This window comes from Rattus norvegicus, chromosome 16, assembly GCF_036323735.1.
Source record: "Rattus norvegicus strain BN/NHsdMcwi chromosome 16, GRCr8, whole genome shotgun sequence".
Classification (NCBI taxonomy): domain Eukaryota; kingdom Metazoa; phylum Chordata; class Mammalia; order Rodentia; family Muridae; genus Rattus; species Rattus norvegicus.
The window spans coordinates 9,608,233-9,626,781 of NC_086034.1; the positions used below are offsets into that span (position 1 = coordinate 9,608,233).

At 40.3% G+C, this 18,549-nt stretch overlaps 1 protein-coding gene and 1 non-coding gene across 11 annotated transcripts in view; both read right to left on the minus strand.

Moving 5' to 3' along the window:
• Shld2 (shieldin complex subunit 2) overlaps positions 1-18,549 on the minus strand; it is a 91,266-nt gene that overhangs the window by 53,312 nt on the left and 19,405 nt on the right.
• On the minus strand, positions 7,470-7,596 carry LOC120097585 (small nucleolar RNA SNORA15). The gene has a single exon (XR_005495155.1). It is a non-coding gene; the product is annotated as a small nucleolar RNA SNORA15 (small nucleolar RNA).

Here is an 18,549-nt window from a genome sequence, read left to right on the forward strand (position 1 = left end):
ATTAACTGAAACAAATCAGTAGCCTTCCCCTACTCAAAGGATAAACAGACTGAGAAAGAAATTAGGGAAATGAGGGACTATTCACAATAGTCACAAGTAACATAAAATACATTGGTGTGGGGCTGGGGATTTAACTCAGTGGTAGAGCGCTTGCCTAGGAAGCTCAAGGCCCTGGGTTCGGTCCCCAGCTCCGAAAAAAAGAACCAAAAAAAAAAAAAAATACATTGGTGTGACTCTAATCAAGCAAGTGAAAGATCTGTATGACAAGACTTCAAGTCTCTGAAGAAAGAAATTGAAGAAGACCTCAGAAGATGGAAAGACCTCCCACGCTCATGGATTGGCAGGATTAATATAGTAAAAATAGCCATTTTGCCAAAAGCAATCTATAGATTCAATGTGATCCCCATCAAAACTCCAACTCAATTCTTCATAAAGTTAGAAAGAGCAATTTGCAAATTCATTTGGAATAACAAAAAAACCCAGGATGGTGAAAACTATTTTCAACAATAAAAGAACTTCTGGGAGAATCACCATCCCCGACCTCCAACAGTATTACAGAGCAATAGTCATAAAAACTGTATGGTATTGGTACAGAGACAGGCAGGTAGATTAATGGAATAGAATTGAAGACCCAAAAATAAACCCACACACCTATGGTCACTTGATCTTTGACAGAGGAGCTAAAACCATCCAGTGGAAAAAAAGGAGCATTTTCAACAAATGGTGCTCATTCAACTGGAGGTCAGCATGTAGAAGAATGCAAATTGATCCATTCTCATCACCCAGTACAAAGTTTAAGTCCAAGTGAAGCAAGGACCTCCACATCAAACCAGATACACTCAAACTAATAGAAGAAAAAGTAGAGAACAGCCTTGAACACATGGGCACTGGGGAAAACTTCTAAACAGAACACCAATGGCTTATGCACTAAGATCAAGAATTGACAATCCCCATCAAAACACCAATCCAATTCTTCAAAGAGTTAGACAGAACAATTTACAAATTCATCTGGAATAACAAAAAACCCAGGATAGCTAAAACTATCCTTAACAATAAAAGGACTTCAGGGGGAATCACTATCCCTGAACTCAAGCAGTATTACAGAGCAATAGTGATAAAAACTGCATGGTATTGGTACAGAGACAGACAGATAGACCAATGGAATAGAATTGAAGACCCAGAAATGAACCCACACACCTATGGTCACTTGATTTTTGACAAAGGAGCCAAAACCATCCAATGGAAAAAAGATAGCATTTTCAGCAAATGGTGCTGGTTCAACTGGAGGTCAGCATGTAGAAGAATGCAGATCGATCCATGCTTATCACCCTGTACAAAGCTTAAGTCCAAGTGGATCAAGGACCTCCACATCAAACCAGACACACTCAAACTAATAGAAGAAAAACTAGGGAAGCATCTGGAACACATGGGCACTGGAAAAAATTTCCTGAACAAAACACCAATGGCTTATGCTCTAAGATCAAGAATCGACAAATGGGATCTCATAAAACTGCAAAGCTTCTGTAAGGCAAAGGACACTGTGGTTAGGACAAAACGGCAACCAACAGATTGGGAAAAGATCTTTACCAATCCTACAACAGATAGAGGCCTTATATCCAAAATATACAAAGAACTCAAGAAGTTAGACCGCAGGGAAACAAATAACCCTATTAAAAAATGGGGTTCAGAGCTAAACAAAGAATTCACAGCTGAGGAATCCCGAATGGCTGAGAAACACCTAAAGAAATGTTCAACATCTTTAGTCATAAGGGAAATGCAAATCAAAACAACCCTGAGATTTCACCTCACACCAGTGAGAATGGCTAAGATCAAAAACTCAGGTGACAGCAGATGCTGGCGAGGATGTGGAGAAAGAGGAACACTCCTCCATTGTTGGTGGGATTGTAGACTGGTAAAACCATTCTGGAAATCAGTCTGGGGGTTCCTCAGAAAATTGGACATTGAACTGCCTGAGGATCCAGCTATACCTCTCTTGGGCATATACCCAAAAGATGCCTCAACATATAAAAGAGACACGTGCTCTACTATGTTCATCGCAGCCTTATTTATAATAGCCAGAAAATGGAAAGAACCCAGATGCCCTTCAACAGAGGAATGGATACAGAAAATGTGGTACATCTACACAATGGAATATTACTCAGCTATCAAAAACAACGAGTTTATGAAATTCGTAGGCAAATGGTTGGAACTGGAAAATATCATCCTGAGTGAGCTAACCCAATCACAGAAAGACATACATGGTATGCACTCATTGATAAGTGGCTATTAGCCCAAATGCTTGAATTACCCTAGATCCCTAGAATAAACGAAACTCAAGACGGATGATCAAAATGTGAATGCTTCACTCCTTCTTTAAATGAGGAAAAAGAATACCCTTGGCAGGGAAGGGAGAGGCAAAGATTAAAACAGAGACTGAAGGAACACCCATTCAGAGCCTGCCCCACATGTGGCCCATACATATACAGCCACCCAATTAGACAAGATGGATGAAGCAAAGAAGTGCAGACCGACAGGAGCCGGATGTAGATCGCTCCTGAGAGACACAGCCAGAATACAGCAAATACAGAGGCGAATGCCAGCAGCAAACCACTGAACTGAGAATAGGTCCCCCGTTGAAGGAATCAGAGAAAGAACTGGAAGAGCTTGAAGGGGCTCGAGACCCCAAAAGTACAACAATGTCAAGCAACCAGAGCTTCCAGGGACTAAGCCACTACCTAAAGACTATACATGGACTGACCCTGGACTCTGACCCCATAAGTAGCAATGAATATCCTAGTAAGAGCACCAGTGGAAGGGGAAGCCCTGGGTCCTGCTAAGACTGAACCCCCAGTGAACTAGACTATGGGGGGAGGGCGGCAATGGGGGGAGGGTTGGGAGGGGAACACCCATAAGGAAGGGGAGGGGGGAGGGGGATGTTTGCCCGGAAACCGGGAAAGGGAATAACACTTGAAATGTATATAAGAAATACTCAAGTTAATAAAAAAAAAAAAACTTAATTTCCCTTAAAAAAAAAAAAAGAATTGACAAATTGGACCTCATAAAGCTGCAAAGCTTCTGTAAGGCAAAGGACATTGTCATTAGGACAAAAGGGCAACCAACAGATTGAGAAAAGATCTTTACCAATCCTACATCTGATAGAGGACTAATATCCAGTATATACAAAGAACTCAAGAAGATAGATGCCAGAGAGTCAAATTACCCTATTAAAAAAATGGGGTACAGAGCTAAACAAAGAATTCACAGCTGAGGAATATCGAATGGCTGAGAGACACCTAAAGAAATGTTCAACATCCTTAGTCATCAGGGAAATGCAAATCAAAACAACCTCACACCAGTCAGAATGGCTAAGATCAAAAACTCAGGTGACAGCAGATGCTGGCGAGGATGTGGAGAAAGAGGAACACTCCTCCACTGTTGGTGAGATTGCAAGCTGCTACAACCACTCTGGAAATCAGTCTGGAGGTTCCTCAGAAAATTGAACATTCCACTACCTGAGGACCCAGCTATACCTCTCTTGGGCATATATACCCAAAAGATGCCCCAACATATAACGAAGACACATGCTCCACTATGTTCATAGCAGCCTTATTTATAATAGCCAGAAGCTGGAAAGAACCAAGATGCCCTTCAACAGAGGAATGGATACAGAAAATGTGGTACATCTACACAATGGAGTACTACTCAGCTATCAAAAACAATGACTTCATGAAATTCATAGGCAAATGGATGGTACTAGAAAATATCATCCTGAGTAAGGTAACCCAATTAAACAACAACAACAACAACAACAACAACACACACACACACACACACACACACACACGCATGCACACACGGTATGCACTCACTGATAAGTAGATATTAGCCCAAAAGTTCAAATTACCCAAGATATAATCCACAGACCACATGAAGCTCAAGAAGGACATCCAAAGTGTGGATGTTTCAGTCCTTCTTAAAATGGGGAAAAGAAATTCATAGGAGGGGATATGGAGACAAAGTTTGGAGCAGAGACTGAAGGAATGGCATTCAGATCCTGCCCCACCTGTGGATCCAGCCCATATAAATACAGTCACCAAACCCAGACAATATTGCTGATGCCCAGAAGTGCATGCTGACAAGAGCCTGATATAGCTGTTTCCTGAGAGGCTCTCCCAGAGCATGACAAATACAGAGGGCAAATGCTCACAGCCATCCATCGAACTGAGAATAGGGTCCCCACTGGAGGAGTTAGAGAAAGGATTGAAGGAGCTGAAGGGTTGGTTTCCCATAAGAACAATACCAACCAACCAGAGCTCCCAGGGACTAAACCACTACCCAAAGAGTACACATGGACAGACCCATGGCTCCAGCTGCACATGTAGCAGAGGATGGCCTTGTTGGGCACCAATGGTAGGAGAAGCCCTTGATCCTGCCAAGGTTGGAACCCCCAGTGTAGGGAATGTCAGGGCAGGGAGGCAGGAAGGGGTGGGTGGTTGGGGAGGGGGAACACCCTCATAGAAGGAGGAGGGAGGATAGGATAGGGGGCTTATGGACAGGAAACAGAGAAAGGGAATAACATTTGAAATGTAAATTTAAAAATCCAATAAAAAATGCGAAAGAAAGAAAGAAAGAAAGAAAGAAAGAAAGAAAGAAAGAAGGAAAGAAAGAAAGAAAGAGAAAGAGAGAGAGAGACTCACTTGATTATAAGACATTAAAAACCAAGCAACAGTTACAAGTCACATTACCAAGGAAGTGGAGGCCATGGACAAGCTGGTGTAGGAAATGTCAGATCTGACCATAGACTCCCATCCATGACTAGTCCTAAGGGATAAAGAGTGTCACTACATACTTACACATGGGAAAACTCAGTAGCAGGGCATAACTATTATAAATAGTTACACAGCAAATCTTAGAGGCCCTGGTTTCATAAACACTGAAAGACCACACAGTAAGAGTGAGAGACTTCAGGACTCCAGCAACAGCTAGATCCATCTTCCAAGATAAAATCAGCAAAGCAGTTCCAGAGCTGACTCACTCCGCAGGTGACCTGATTCAACAGCTACAGAACGTTCCGCATACTCTTCTCAGTGGTGCAGGGGACCCTCTCAAGGACTGACACACTGTGGACTCAAAGCAACCTTTAAACAAATAAGAACAAATGAAATAGTTCCCCACGTTCTTTCAGACCAAGATAAAATGAAATTAGAGATCAACGGCAAAACAAACCTCAGAAAACACATAAATATTTAAAGATTGCTTTTCAAAGCAGTACAGGTAGGGTGAGGTGACACATGCCTTTAGTCCCAGAACTTAGGAGGCAGAGGCAAGTGGGTCTTTGTGATTTCCAAACCAGCCAAGGCCACATAATAAGACCTAATAAATAAACTAATTAAATAGTAGATCATTAAAGAAATCAGAGAAGAAAAATTTAAATTGCTAGAATCAACTGAAACTGAGACAACCTAACAGAACCTCTGGGATACAGACAAGGAAACTTCACAGCTGTAATCATTTTTTTTAATTGCCTCCTTGGTATCTTGGGAACTGCCACCATCATGAGTGGCAGTGTAACAAACCAGAAAGTTCCTAACCATCTGCTTCAGGGAGAACAGATGGCCACTGATGTCCTTCACCCTGGGAACCTTACCAAAGACAAAAAAATTGGGAAAAGTTAGCCAAAATATACAAAGCCACACTATATATCATCATTGTATTTGACTTCTGAACCTATGTTGGTGGGGCATGATCTATAATTCTTGAGATTGTGTAAAGAAGAATGAGCCTAAACACAGCCTTGCAAGATGACATGGCCTTTATGAGAAGAAAAAGACCTCCAGAAAACAGGGAAAGGAAGATAAGAACAGGAGACTGCAAAGGCCATTTCTGGTACTGGCAAAAAGTGAATGGAGGTGAGATGCAGCAAAAGGAGTAGATCCACTGTGACCTGTCTGCTATATTGTGGGGATTTCTGAGAGGACAAATAAACTAAAAACTTGGATGTGAAAATAAAAGTAATCATCTTTCCCAAATCAGACGGGGCCCGGCGGTAGTGGCACATGCCTTTAACCCTAGGCCTTTAACGCCAGCACTCAGGGGGCAGATACAGGTGGATCTCTGAGACTGAAGCTTAGGCCAGCCTGGTCTACAGAGTGAATTCCAGGACAGCCAGGGCTACACAGAGAAACCTTGTCTTGAAAAACAAAAACAGAAAAAACCTGAGAGGAGGTGTGAGACCATCAGTAGGTGACATGCATGAGATCCTGGCACTGCATCAGTGCTAGACAAGGGTGGTAGCCGGCCTCTTATCCCAGGGCTCCAGAGATGCACTGACCCTAAGAGTTTAAGTCTTAAAATTTTTAAAAAGCATTAATATCTTCTTCCTAGTTCTCATTGTTGGATCACTCACCAGAGGGAAGCCAAATCCGTCTTCCAGGTAGACCTACCAACATATTCAAGTGGTAAAGACCTGAGTTCTGCCAACAGCTTGTATAAATCAAGGCTGCTGGCTTATAGCTATGGGACACAAATCACTTTAGAGAAACTCTCCAACCTGAGCCTAGCCTTCAGATGACTACACTTTCCTAACATCTTGACTGCAACCCGAAGAAGACCTTATCTAGCAAAGCCCCTCCAGAGTTCTTCGCATAGTAACTACCAAGTAACAAATAAGTCTTCAGTCCACTAAATCTTGAGGAACTTGTTATATGTAGAAAGATATGATAGTTTTATAGCTTTTGCATTTACATTTTATTTCAGTAGTTTCTGTAAGTGGAGTAGGCGGAAGTGTGAGCTCACTGCTTCCTATACCCATATCCATGTGAAGTTTTCTTTCTCCCACTGGACTGGACTGGCCAATGGGATGCAAACCATACGTGCAAGTTTCTTCTGAACTCTCTGTTTATGATCTATGTCTATTCTTTGACCAAGACCACAATGTCTTATTTGTTATGGCATAAGGGAAATATTGATATTGGGAAAGAAAAGTTCTCCAAATGCTGTCCTTCAGTGATTTTAGTTCTTGCTAGTCCTTTACATTTCAAAAAAAATTATAGAATTAGATTGTCTATTTCTTCACACAAAGTCTATGGGGAGATGTTAATGAAACTCACACCACTTCTACAGAGCAGTAGCTCATTTTGATGACGCGGACTTTTCTGACCCATCACTAGCTTACCCTTCATAGGTCATTCTTGGAACTTGCAATGCTTTATAATTCTCAGTGCTCACGGCATCCTTTTAGACCTGTTTATAGCCATTGGAATTTCAATGACACTTTAAATTTTAATTAACTTACAAATTGTTCTGTTATTGTAGACAGATGATAGATAGATAGATATAGGTGGATGGATGGAGGGATGGACAGACAGACAGTTTTTCTACATAGAATGCTAAAATCACTTATAAAATTGACTTTTATAGGTCCTATGAGATTTCTGATATGTATAATCATGTCATTTATAATTTTTTTTACTTATACTCACTTTTAACGATGACATACCATAAAATATAGCATATCGGCCATCTTAAAGGAAGACCTTACTTTTGCATGGTGTCTGGCTGTGTAAATTACTGACTGAAGAACACAGTAGGCCAGGCCTGGTATTTACAAATTAAAGAATCACAGACTCTATCTCAGACAGACAGGCAGATGATAGATGATAGATAGATAGATAGATAGATAGATAGATAGATAGATAGATAGACAGATGATAGAGAGATAGATGATAGATAGATAGATATAGATAGATGATTGATAGATAGATAGATAGATAGATAGATAGATAGATAGATAGATAAGATAGATAGATAGATAGATAGATAGATAAGATAAGATAGACAGAAAAAAAGCTGGGGAAGATGGTACACATAAATTCATAGCTGCTTGAGAGCCTGATTCCAGAAGTTCACAGCCAACCTGAGCACACAGGGAGCCCTCATCTCAAAATAATAGAAGTTCGCAGAGTAAAAATAAAGGCTGACTTTACCGGCAATACAAGGAATCAAAGAACTTGTTAACGTGACGTGGAGGTAGCCTCAGAAGACTGTTAGTGACTTAGTTTCTTTAATAAAGAGGTAGCGCGAGGAATCGTGTTAAAGGGTTAAAGTGTTAGGAGGGTGAGAACCGCTGGGCTAGAAGGTAAAGTAAAGGTGTTTGCCATTGAGCCGAACAACCTAAGTTTGATCCTTCAGTCCCACATGATGAGACTAGAGAATAGATGCTTACATGCTACCTTTTGATCTAATTAATCACACACACACACACACACACACACACACACACACACACACACACACGGTGGGGGGAGATAAAACATAAATAAGTAAATAAATGTTTAAAAATTTAAGTTAGCCTATAACAAAAATATGGGAAGACTGTTTTAAATTAAAGTTATCCAAGAGACAAAGCAAATATCATGTTAGGGTTGTATGTGAATCTGTGAAAAGTGAATCTGTGGAAAGGCAGTTTTGAGAATCAAGGGGAAAACTGCATGGACTCAGATGACATTAAGAAGTAGACTAGCACTACATATAAAAATGTATTGCACATACTAGGTCACTGAAAACCTAGCTTAGCAACACCGTGGACTGTGGACACTGCTGTTTACTCTCATAAGCGCATGGCTGACTGGGAGCTGTTCCTGCCCAGCATCACTGAAGAGGACCCTATCCTATCGCACACTGATAGCTCAGGGCAAGGTCGGACTCCAGCACAGTTCCTACTGACACTTACCATCTCTACACCATCATAAAAGCAAAATCTTAGGCTGAATTATAGTAAATCAAAGACCACCCACATGTCACATACATACACACACACACACACACACACACACACACGCACGCACGCACGCACGCACGCACGCACACACACACACGCACGCGCACGCTGTAACTACTGCTTTACATAATCATAATAAGCAACCCATCCACCTTCCTCTTCCTTCTCCCCCTGCTTGGATTTTAGAGACTTCTCTGTGTAGCCTTGACTCTTCTGGAACTTGTAGACCAGGCTGTCCTAGAACTCAGAAACTTACTTGCTTCTGCCTCTCAAGCTCTAGGATCAAAGCCGGGTGTGTGTCGCTACTGCCCAGCTACCTAGTTTCCATTTCTTAACCTATTCAGTTATATTCAACTCCTTCTCTAATATTTTGCTTCTGCTTAAAAACCAAACAGCATGTTAATATCTCTAGATACAGAGAACACCATTTCTCTCACCGTATTCTTCTACAAGGCTCTGGTACATGAACCAGTCAGCTGTACAATGACACTTTACCTTACAAGCAAGATTTACATTAATCATGTGTTAGGTAACTTCTCTCATTAACTCTGCCTCTTAATGTTTCATGAGGTCATCGTAATGGAGACTGATAGTCAACTTCTGAACTTACTCTGGTCAGTGAAAACTGTCTAGAGCGTCTGAGCAAAGCTAATGGACTCCCACCGTGTACATCTTTCAGTAGAAGAAATCATCAGCCTCACTACTGGGAGTGGACTGCCAAGGATTCTAATGAACAGTGTTTTACCTTTTCTCTTCCTCTTATAGGACAAATCTGCCCCACTTGTTTTCTTTCTGCTTGCTTGGGTTTTGTTTGTTTGTTTTCTTTCTGCTTGGGTTTTGTTTGTTTTCTTTCTGCTTGGGTTTTGTTTGTTTTCTTTCTGCTTGGGTTTTGTTTGTTTGTTTGTTTTGGGTTTTGTTGTTGCTGCTGCTGCTGCTGCTGGTGGTTTTTTGGCTTTTTTTTTTTTTTTAAAGACAGGGCCTTACTACATAGCTTTGGCTGTCCTAAAACTTATAATCATACAATGCAGATATTTTTTAATATTCAGATCTGCTGGCAATTGCATCACTGTTAGTCTAAAATAAACTAAGGCTCTTTTACTGATAGTATGATGATAGTTTTTAGTTTTACTTCAGTATTTTGAAGCGGTGACATCACTATCTTGAGGCGCGCATACTTTGTAATTTTAGTGTCCTGGTTAGTGATTATGCACAGTGATGGGAACTACTTACTTCTCACAACTCCAAATTTATACAAATTTTTTTTTTTTTTGGTTCTTTTTTTTCGGAGCTGGGGACCGAACCCAGGGCCTTGCGCTTCCTAGGTAAGCGCTCTACCACTGAGCTAAATCCCCAGCCCCTAAAACCAGATTTTTTTTTTTTGACTTTTTTTTTTTTTTTTCTGAGCTGGAGACCGAACCCAGGGCCTTGCGCTTGCTAGGCAAGTGCTCTACCACTGAGCTAAATCCCCAACCCCACAAATTTTTATAAAAATACAAATATATTATATTTATACAATATAATATAGCCAATAATTTATACAATATATAATATAGAAACAAAATACGTACAACTATTCCTACTAAAACAATACAGAAACATGAGTATGGGGCAGAGGACTCTGCACCATCCTTACAATTTTCAATAAACCTCAAACTATTACAAAGCTAAAGCTTCCTGCAAACAGAAAGAAAACCAAAAGCAAATGATACCGCAGTGATGTTTTTAGGTTTTGGTTTTAGGAGAGTTCGATAAGGTGCTCTCTTCCTGCCCTGCTCTTTCTTGCCAGTCTTCCTCTTGGAACGAAACATGAAGGACTGAAGTGGGTGAAAGGGCTTTCTCTTATCTTGTGCCTGTCCATAGTCCTTACTGCCACCTTAGTGCCACCGTACAAAGTAGAGGGCTTCAGTCTTCCACAATTGAAAACCTAGAATGTCACTGGTCTTCCTTAGTGTTCCTGCCTTTTGAGGGTGACTGTCCTACCCTTGGGAAAGATTCAATTGCTTCTAATAAGATCTATGATGACTGGTCTTACGTCAGCTTGACACACAAACTGAAAGGAGGGAACCTCAATTGAGATGATGTCTCCCTAAGATCCAGCTGTAAGGCATTTTCTTAATTAGTGACTGAGGAGGGCAGGTCCAGCCCACTGTGGGTTCCATCACGCAGGAGGTCCTGGGTTCTATAAAGAAACAAGCAGGGCAAGCCAGTAAGAGCTCCCTCTATGGCCTCTGCATAAGCTTGTGCTTCCAAGTTCCTGCCCTGTTTGAATTGCTGTCCTGACTTCCTTTAATGATGAACATCGATATGGAAGTGTCAGCCGAATAAACTCTTTCCTTCCCAGCTTGCTTTTTAGTCCTGGTGTTTGACTGCAGCAATAGAAACCCTAGGACAGATCTTTGCCAGCTCTACTCTCGTGACCCAGGTACTGGCTTACTGCACCTAAATATTCAGTGAACTGTGGTATAGAGAGAGATGCCTACAAACGTTAACTTTTACATCGAACCACGAGTAGTCCACTTAGGGGTCCATATGTCCTCAAATCGGTTATGGAAATTTAGTGACTTCCTTATTTATATTTGAGACAGAGTCTCCAACCCAAGCTGACCCTCAACTCCTTCTATAACCAAGGATGATGAACTTCTGATCCTTCTGCCTCCATGCAGTAGGTGGAGTCCTGGGACTGTAGCCATTGAACACAGTACTTGGTCATGAAGAGACACCCCAAAGCTCGAGTATGTCAGGCCAGCATTCTACCAATGCTTCATTCCCTATGATGGGATCTTACTCTTACTTAGTACCTAATAATTTTCAGGGAAAGAATAGCAATGTTGCTGTAGCTTATACTTCTAATCTCAGGAGACAGAAGAAGAAGAAGAAGAAAGAAGAAGAAGGAGGAGGAGGAGGAGGAGGAGGAGGAGGAGGAGGAGGAGGAGGAAGAGGAGGAGGAGGAGGAAGAAGAAGAAGAAGAAGAAGAGGAGGAGGAGGAGGAGGAGGAGGAGGAGGAGGAGGAGGAGGAGGAGGAGGAGGAGGAGGAGCCACCTTGGACTACGGATTAAGTTCCAGAGTGCCAGGTCAGCCTGGGCCACGCAGTGGACATTATAACTTTGCCCATCTGACAAGGCAGCAGAATGCTTTCCTTGGAGTGTATATGGCTCACTGCCTCAGTACATTACCATCTAACTCCATCTAAAGAGTCTAACTGGACTCTAGGTGCCCTCACCCCCACGCCGTATTACTCCCTGAGATTCTACTCTTTACCTGTGTCCTCCACTAAAGGTTAGGTTCCATGGCGCAGGAATTTCATTTTCCTCATCCGTCACTATATCCTCAGATCTAGCAAAATGGTTTTGAGCACATATGATTACTTACAGATTATTTTAGTTTGTTTTGGGGGCAATTATATAAAAAAGAGATACTTTTATGAAAGATCAGGAGTTTAGAAAACTAAAAACGAAACAGAACTTGTGCAATACTTGTCACTTCCTCTGTGCAGCACGATATATTATCCCGTCTACTTTTACTGCTTCTTCCTATCTTGCTATCAACTCCCATTCTGAGCAGAAAGTGTACATATCTTCATAATGATAAAATTAGTAATTGCTCTCAGTGAAAATGAAGGATTATTACTCATAATTAGCATTCATCACTTTAAAAATGATCCTAGTGGTTTCTAGGAACAAAAAACTGATATTTTTATATTTAGCTTTAATAAAGAGGACTGCAGAAAGAACTTAGAAACTAAGTAAAATTAAGTATTACAAAGTTAAGAAAAAGATACAGTAATACCTTAAGATTTCAAAGAGATAATCTTAAAATATTTCTCTCTAATTAATAAGAAGCCAAAATACAAGTTAATTAGATTTTCAAAAGAAACAACAACTTAGCTACCAAGACTTAAACCTGTAATTCCAACAAGCAGGATGGCAGAAGATCAGTTCAAGGTCAGTTTGGGTTATAAACAGTCTGAGGCCTATATATAGAGTTCAGGGTTAGCCTGAGCTATGTAAAACAAGACCATGTCTTTAAAACAAAAAAAAATGAAAAGTAGATAATGCAAACAATTGATATAAAGTTTCTTGGCTGAGTGAAAAGGTGATAAGAGGTTGACAATTAACTTTTGAACAATCCCTGACCGTTACTTGACTCACTAAACTGCACAGCTCTGAAAGAAGACGAAGATAAAAAGGATGGAGTATAGTACCCAGGTCTTGCCCAGAGTCATAAACACATAAAACCCAACTGGAGAACTACCGACCTCTGAAAGCCATATCTAACAAAACTGCCCTGCAAGATATAAAATAATAAAACACTTGAGTTTGAAGGAGAAAGGAGAAAACAGTATTTTCATGATGTCAAAATTCTTGTTAAGAAAATGACACCAACAGCAGAAACCTTGGGTTTCAATCCCTTGATCCTCTAGTCTGTAAAGTGGGTATAATAATAGCATCCCTTTTGTGAAATTTTTACAAAGCATGAATACGATAACGGGGACTGGACCAATGGCTCTTGCACTGGACCTGTGTCTAGTTCCCAGCTCCCACATGGTGACTCACAACAGTGACTCCAGTTCCAATGGATCCACTTCTGGCCCCACAGGTATTGAACACATATGGTACAATTATATACCTGTAGGCAAAACACTCATGCACATAAAATAAAAACAAATATCTTAAGTAAAATCTAGGGATCATTTTTAAAAGCTAATGTACCTATAGCACTTATTACAATGTTGAATATAAATAACATTAATAAAGTTATTGTGTTTTTAAACAGTTATAATTGTTTTATATCAAAATATTCAATTATCATAGTAACATTTATCTAGTATATTCAAAGACTCAAAGCCCTGTTCATGAATATCTCCCTTTTAAAAAAGTATCAAGCTGGGAGGTGGTGGCGCAGGCCTTTAATCCATCACTCAGGAGGCAGAGGCAAGCAGGTCTCTGAGTTCAGGACCAGTCTTGTCTACAGAGCAAGTTCCTGGACAGCCAGGGCTACATTGAGAAACCCTGTCTCAAAAACAGAAAGAAAGATTGATTTATTTAAAACTTTTATGAAGCATCAAATGCAAGGCATGGTGGCCCATTTCTGGAACACTAACGCTTAGGAAGTACGATGGCCAAAAATGCAAGATTCTCCTTGGCTATATGCCAAGTTTGAGGCCAGGCTGGGCTACATGAGACCCTGTCTCAAAAAAGCAAAGAATAAAAAAAAAAATAGATAACAAAAGAGAAGGGTGACCGTCTATTTAAAAAAAAATTACTGAAAGTTATTTATAAAGATACCTGTCATACTGAAGAATGGTGTGTAAAGAACACTCATGCTTTACACTTTCAGTTGCCGCAATCAATCATTCACTCTCGCTAAACAAGTTAGTTATTAAAAGGGCAAACTTTGTACCAGCTGTACATTAACTCAGTAATGCTGAAGCAAGCACTACCATTCCACCGTAAATAAGGGCTCCAACTTTTATATATATATATATATATATATATATATATATATATATATATATATATATATATGTTCTCCAAGGAGACTAACAGTTCACTACAATACTTGAGAAATTTTTTTTGAAATGATGAAAAACGCTAAAGCTGTGGCAGTAAACAAAGCCCAGTTAACGTATAAAGTACCTACTAAGTTAACGTATAAAGTACCTACTAAGAACCACTAGAGATGGAAGAGATGGACAGAACCATTAGATAAATTTCAACCATATGTTTGTCTTTGCCACAGACAGAAGAAAAAAAAGTTCACAAATTTAAAATTATAAATTGTATCATAACTGCCTTAAACAATTTGGATTGTTTTAAACACAATGTTCTGCATAGTACTTGCCTTTTATTTGGAGCGTAAAATGGTTGTTTAATGAATAATGAACGAGAATTCAGAGTTCTATTAGAACCAGGCAGTTTCTTGGGGAATGCATGACTATTTCCATGTGAATGAACATCGTCCTTGATCTGGGGAGCAAGACCAGAGCTGGAACACCAAGAACTTCAGAGTGTATTTAGGTTAACCCCCAGGAATCATGTTTTAGTCGGATCACTTGCTATATCTAAGTATGCATAAATCATTCTGTTGAGATTTCATAACATGAAACTTAACCTCCACACTTTCCCTGACTTCTTTTCCTTTATTATGTTGAATTAAAAATATTCTGGAGAGATGGCTCAGCAGTTAAGAGCACTGACTGCTCTTCCAGAGGTCCTGAGTTCAATTCCCAGCAACCACATGGTGGCTCACAACCATCTGTAATGAGATCTGATGCCCTCTTCTGGTGTGCATGAAGACAGCTACAGTGTACACATAAAATAAATAAACCTTTAAAAAAAAAAAAAAAACAGCGATGACCAATATTTTACTTGGGTCAACTCCTTATCTGTACTTTCACACAATTCTAATTAGTACAGAAGATTACCACTTGCAAACTATACTACAGCCAAAAGCGATGCTCCTGCCCCACAGAAGTTGGGGAGCAGACTCGGTATGTAAAGGGGCTTGCCGGTAAACCTGGTGATCTGCATTCAACCCCTAAAACTCACATGGTAGAGAGAACTCAGTTCTCAAAGTTGTCCTCTGATTCCCACACATGCACTGTCTCCCACATATAAAATGTTTTTTAAAACATTTTTAAAGGCCAGGAGGTGGTGCCTTTAATCCCAGAGGCAGAAGCAGGTGGTTCTGAGTTTGAGGCCAGCCTGGTCTACAGAGTGAGTTCCAGGACAGACAGAGCTACACAGAGAAAACCTGTCTAAGTAGACAGTGCTACATGACACAAAGTCATTCAATGACAACAAAATTCATTTTAGAGATAAAAATAACTGCAAAAACTACTAAAGATCACTACTTAAATTACACGACTTAGTGAATGATCTGTCGGTTGGTCACAGTGACACTGGCCTTCCTAGTTAAAAGCTTCCAGGAAATGTGCACTGCATTCAGTTCCCAGCTGTGAGAACAGAGGAAAGATCTTAGAAAACTGACCTAAAAAGGAAGGCCCTTAGCCAGGTGTGGCCACATACCTCTATGATCCTAGCAGCTAAGAGGCTGGAGCAAGAGAACCATAAATGTGAGGCTAGCCTGAACTAAATACTGAGACCTTTAATTTATTTTAATTGATATCACTCCAAGGCACTGACTGGTTCTAACCGTCCTGATGCTATGACTCTTTACTACAGTTCCTCACGCTGTGGTGACCCCCAACCTTAACATCACTTTCATTGCTACTGCATAACTGTAGTTTTGCTGGTTATGAAACATAATGTAAATATGTGATATGTAGGACATCTAATATGTGACTCCTGTGAAAGGGTCATTCAATCCTGAGGGGTCGTGGCCCACAGGTTGAGACCCACTGTATAAGGAACCACCTGAATGTCTGTAATACTGTCTTTTTGTTTGGAAACAGAATCTCATGAAGTTTAGGCTGGCCTGGGTTAACTCTAAGACCTTCTTTTTGAGTTTTTTTTCTTGTTTGTTTGTACTTTTGTTTTCTGGCAGAGTGGGAGAAGAGTTGTTTTGATAGAGTCTTCCTGAATAGTGCTTGCTGGCCGGCCTGGTGCCCATTTGTGGTCCAGGGTGGCAGTTAGCTCAGCCTCGCAAATGTTAAGTTACAAGCACAGGCCGTCATACTCAACTTCCATAAGTATTATTTGTATTGATTACCCTCTCTGCTCTAAAATTCTATACTTTTATTGAAATCTATTTATTTTATCTATGATTTGCTTTATATAAATTCATTGACTTTATAAGCATTTGTTAACATGAAGATAAGATTATATGACCAAAATTAATTAATGGACTTCACATCAAAATTCCAGAACGCTCAGCATGAATTCATGGCCAGCCTTGGCTAAAAAACAAACCCTATGCTGGGGGTTACAAGCACATCCAGCACAGCCCTGCCTAGCTTTACTCATGGCTGCTGGGGATCCAAACTCAGGTCCTCATGCTTGCACAGCATTCTTACCCATTAATCCAAATAGTTTACACATAACTTAAATAATTTGTCTACAGCCGAGACACCCACATTGCAGATGGAAGTTTCAAACCAATATCTGTCAGATATAAAAACCATTTTTGCTAAAACACTTTGGGTGGACCAAAATAAATTACTTATAATTATTAATTTTAAATAAATTTCAATTTTCATTCTAATTGTTAAACTTTATATTCTCCCTTGAATATACAACTTCTAAATGTTTAGGAAATGAATGGAAATGAGACTAAAAGAGCATTCCTAATGAATGCAACAGGTTATCTGTGAGAAACACGCAAACACTGTATGTGAACTTGATACTACCTTTCCTGTGTGTAAGGAAACGTAAAAGCAGAAACTCATCAAGCTGTGAGGTCATAAACAAGGGACAGAGCTAGAATAGAAATAAGATTTAGCAATATTCTTACCTGAACTTCTTTGATAGCTGGAAACTTTTTTGTTTGTTTGTTTTACAATTTAAGCTTCCTACAGATTTTTACTACGATCGCTGTCCATGCTCAGGTTACATTAGAAAGTACTACCCATAAACACACAAACAGCAAACAAGAACCCATGGTGTATCATCTTAGATGCATGACTTTGAACATACTAACAGCTAAGCCATTTTAGGAAAGAGACTTCTCGTGTTCTAGAGGACGGCATTCTGCAAAGCTTCTGAAGACACGTCAGGTTAGAAACGGCAACAGAGCAATTTCACAAAGACTAGCAGCAGAGCTGGGCATCACTAATAGGTAAGCCAGTAAGTAGGCCTGCGCTTACCCAGTAAGTTCTGCTTATTATGACAGCTGGAAAGACGGAAGGAAACTGCCTTCAACTCCCATACAACCTGCAGTTACCATGACAACATCACTTTGTGTAGCTGCTGCCAGCATAAAGCTGAGAGAGCTCACATCTAAACTACTTAGCACTCTTCCGCCTGTCCAACTGCTCGTAAGTCATCCATGTAATAAGACACAGCATTTCCTGAGGGCACGCGGGAGAATAATAAGGACTGAGAATCTTTAACATGCTTGAAATACATGGATTCCTTTTTCTTTTCCATTAAAAACATTTTTTTTCTTTTGGAAACAGGGTCTCTCTGTATAATCTTGCAAGCCCAGAACTCAGCATGGCCTCAACTAGGCCTTTCTCCTAGACACTGGTGTTAAAGGCTTGTGATAACATAACTGGCCTAAGAAAACTGTTAAAACGACCCTGAACTCCAACAGCCCCGCTGCTACTTCTTGTTCAGCTTTTGATCAATGGCATTTACTTACTTATTTTTGGAGGGGATGGGAGGAGCGGGTCCAGGAATGGGACAGTACACAGGAGACAGCTCCCCTTCATCATGTGGGTCCCATGGACCAAAGCTAGGCTGTTGGTTATGCTTGGTGGTAAGAAAGCACCTTTACCCACTAAGCCATCTTTCTGCTCTGTTTTTTTTAAAACTTTTAGTTACATTTTGTATGTGTGCACACAAGGGTGTATGTGCCCTACAGTGCACATGTGGACGTGAGGGGACAACTTTGGGGACTCACGTCTCCCTCCACCATATAGATCCTGGTGCTCAAACCAGGTCTCCGGGCTTAGCGACACGGTCCTTACTTGCTAAGCCATCCTGCTGGCCTCTTACTTGATCATACAGCTCCTCTTCAAGATATTATTTTAGACAAAGAAGTAAACTTTGAGAATGAAGTAACTCTTCTAAGATTACAGAGCTAATAAAAAACTTCAAACTCTGATGCAAGTTACTAAATGGGTATTATTTTTTAGCCGGCCATAGACT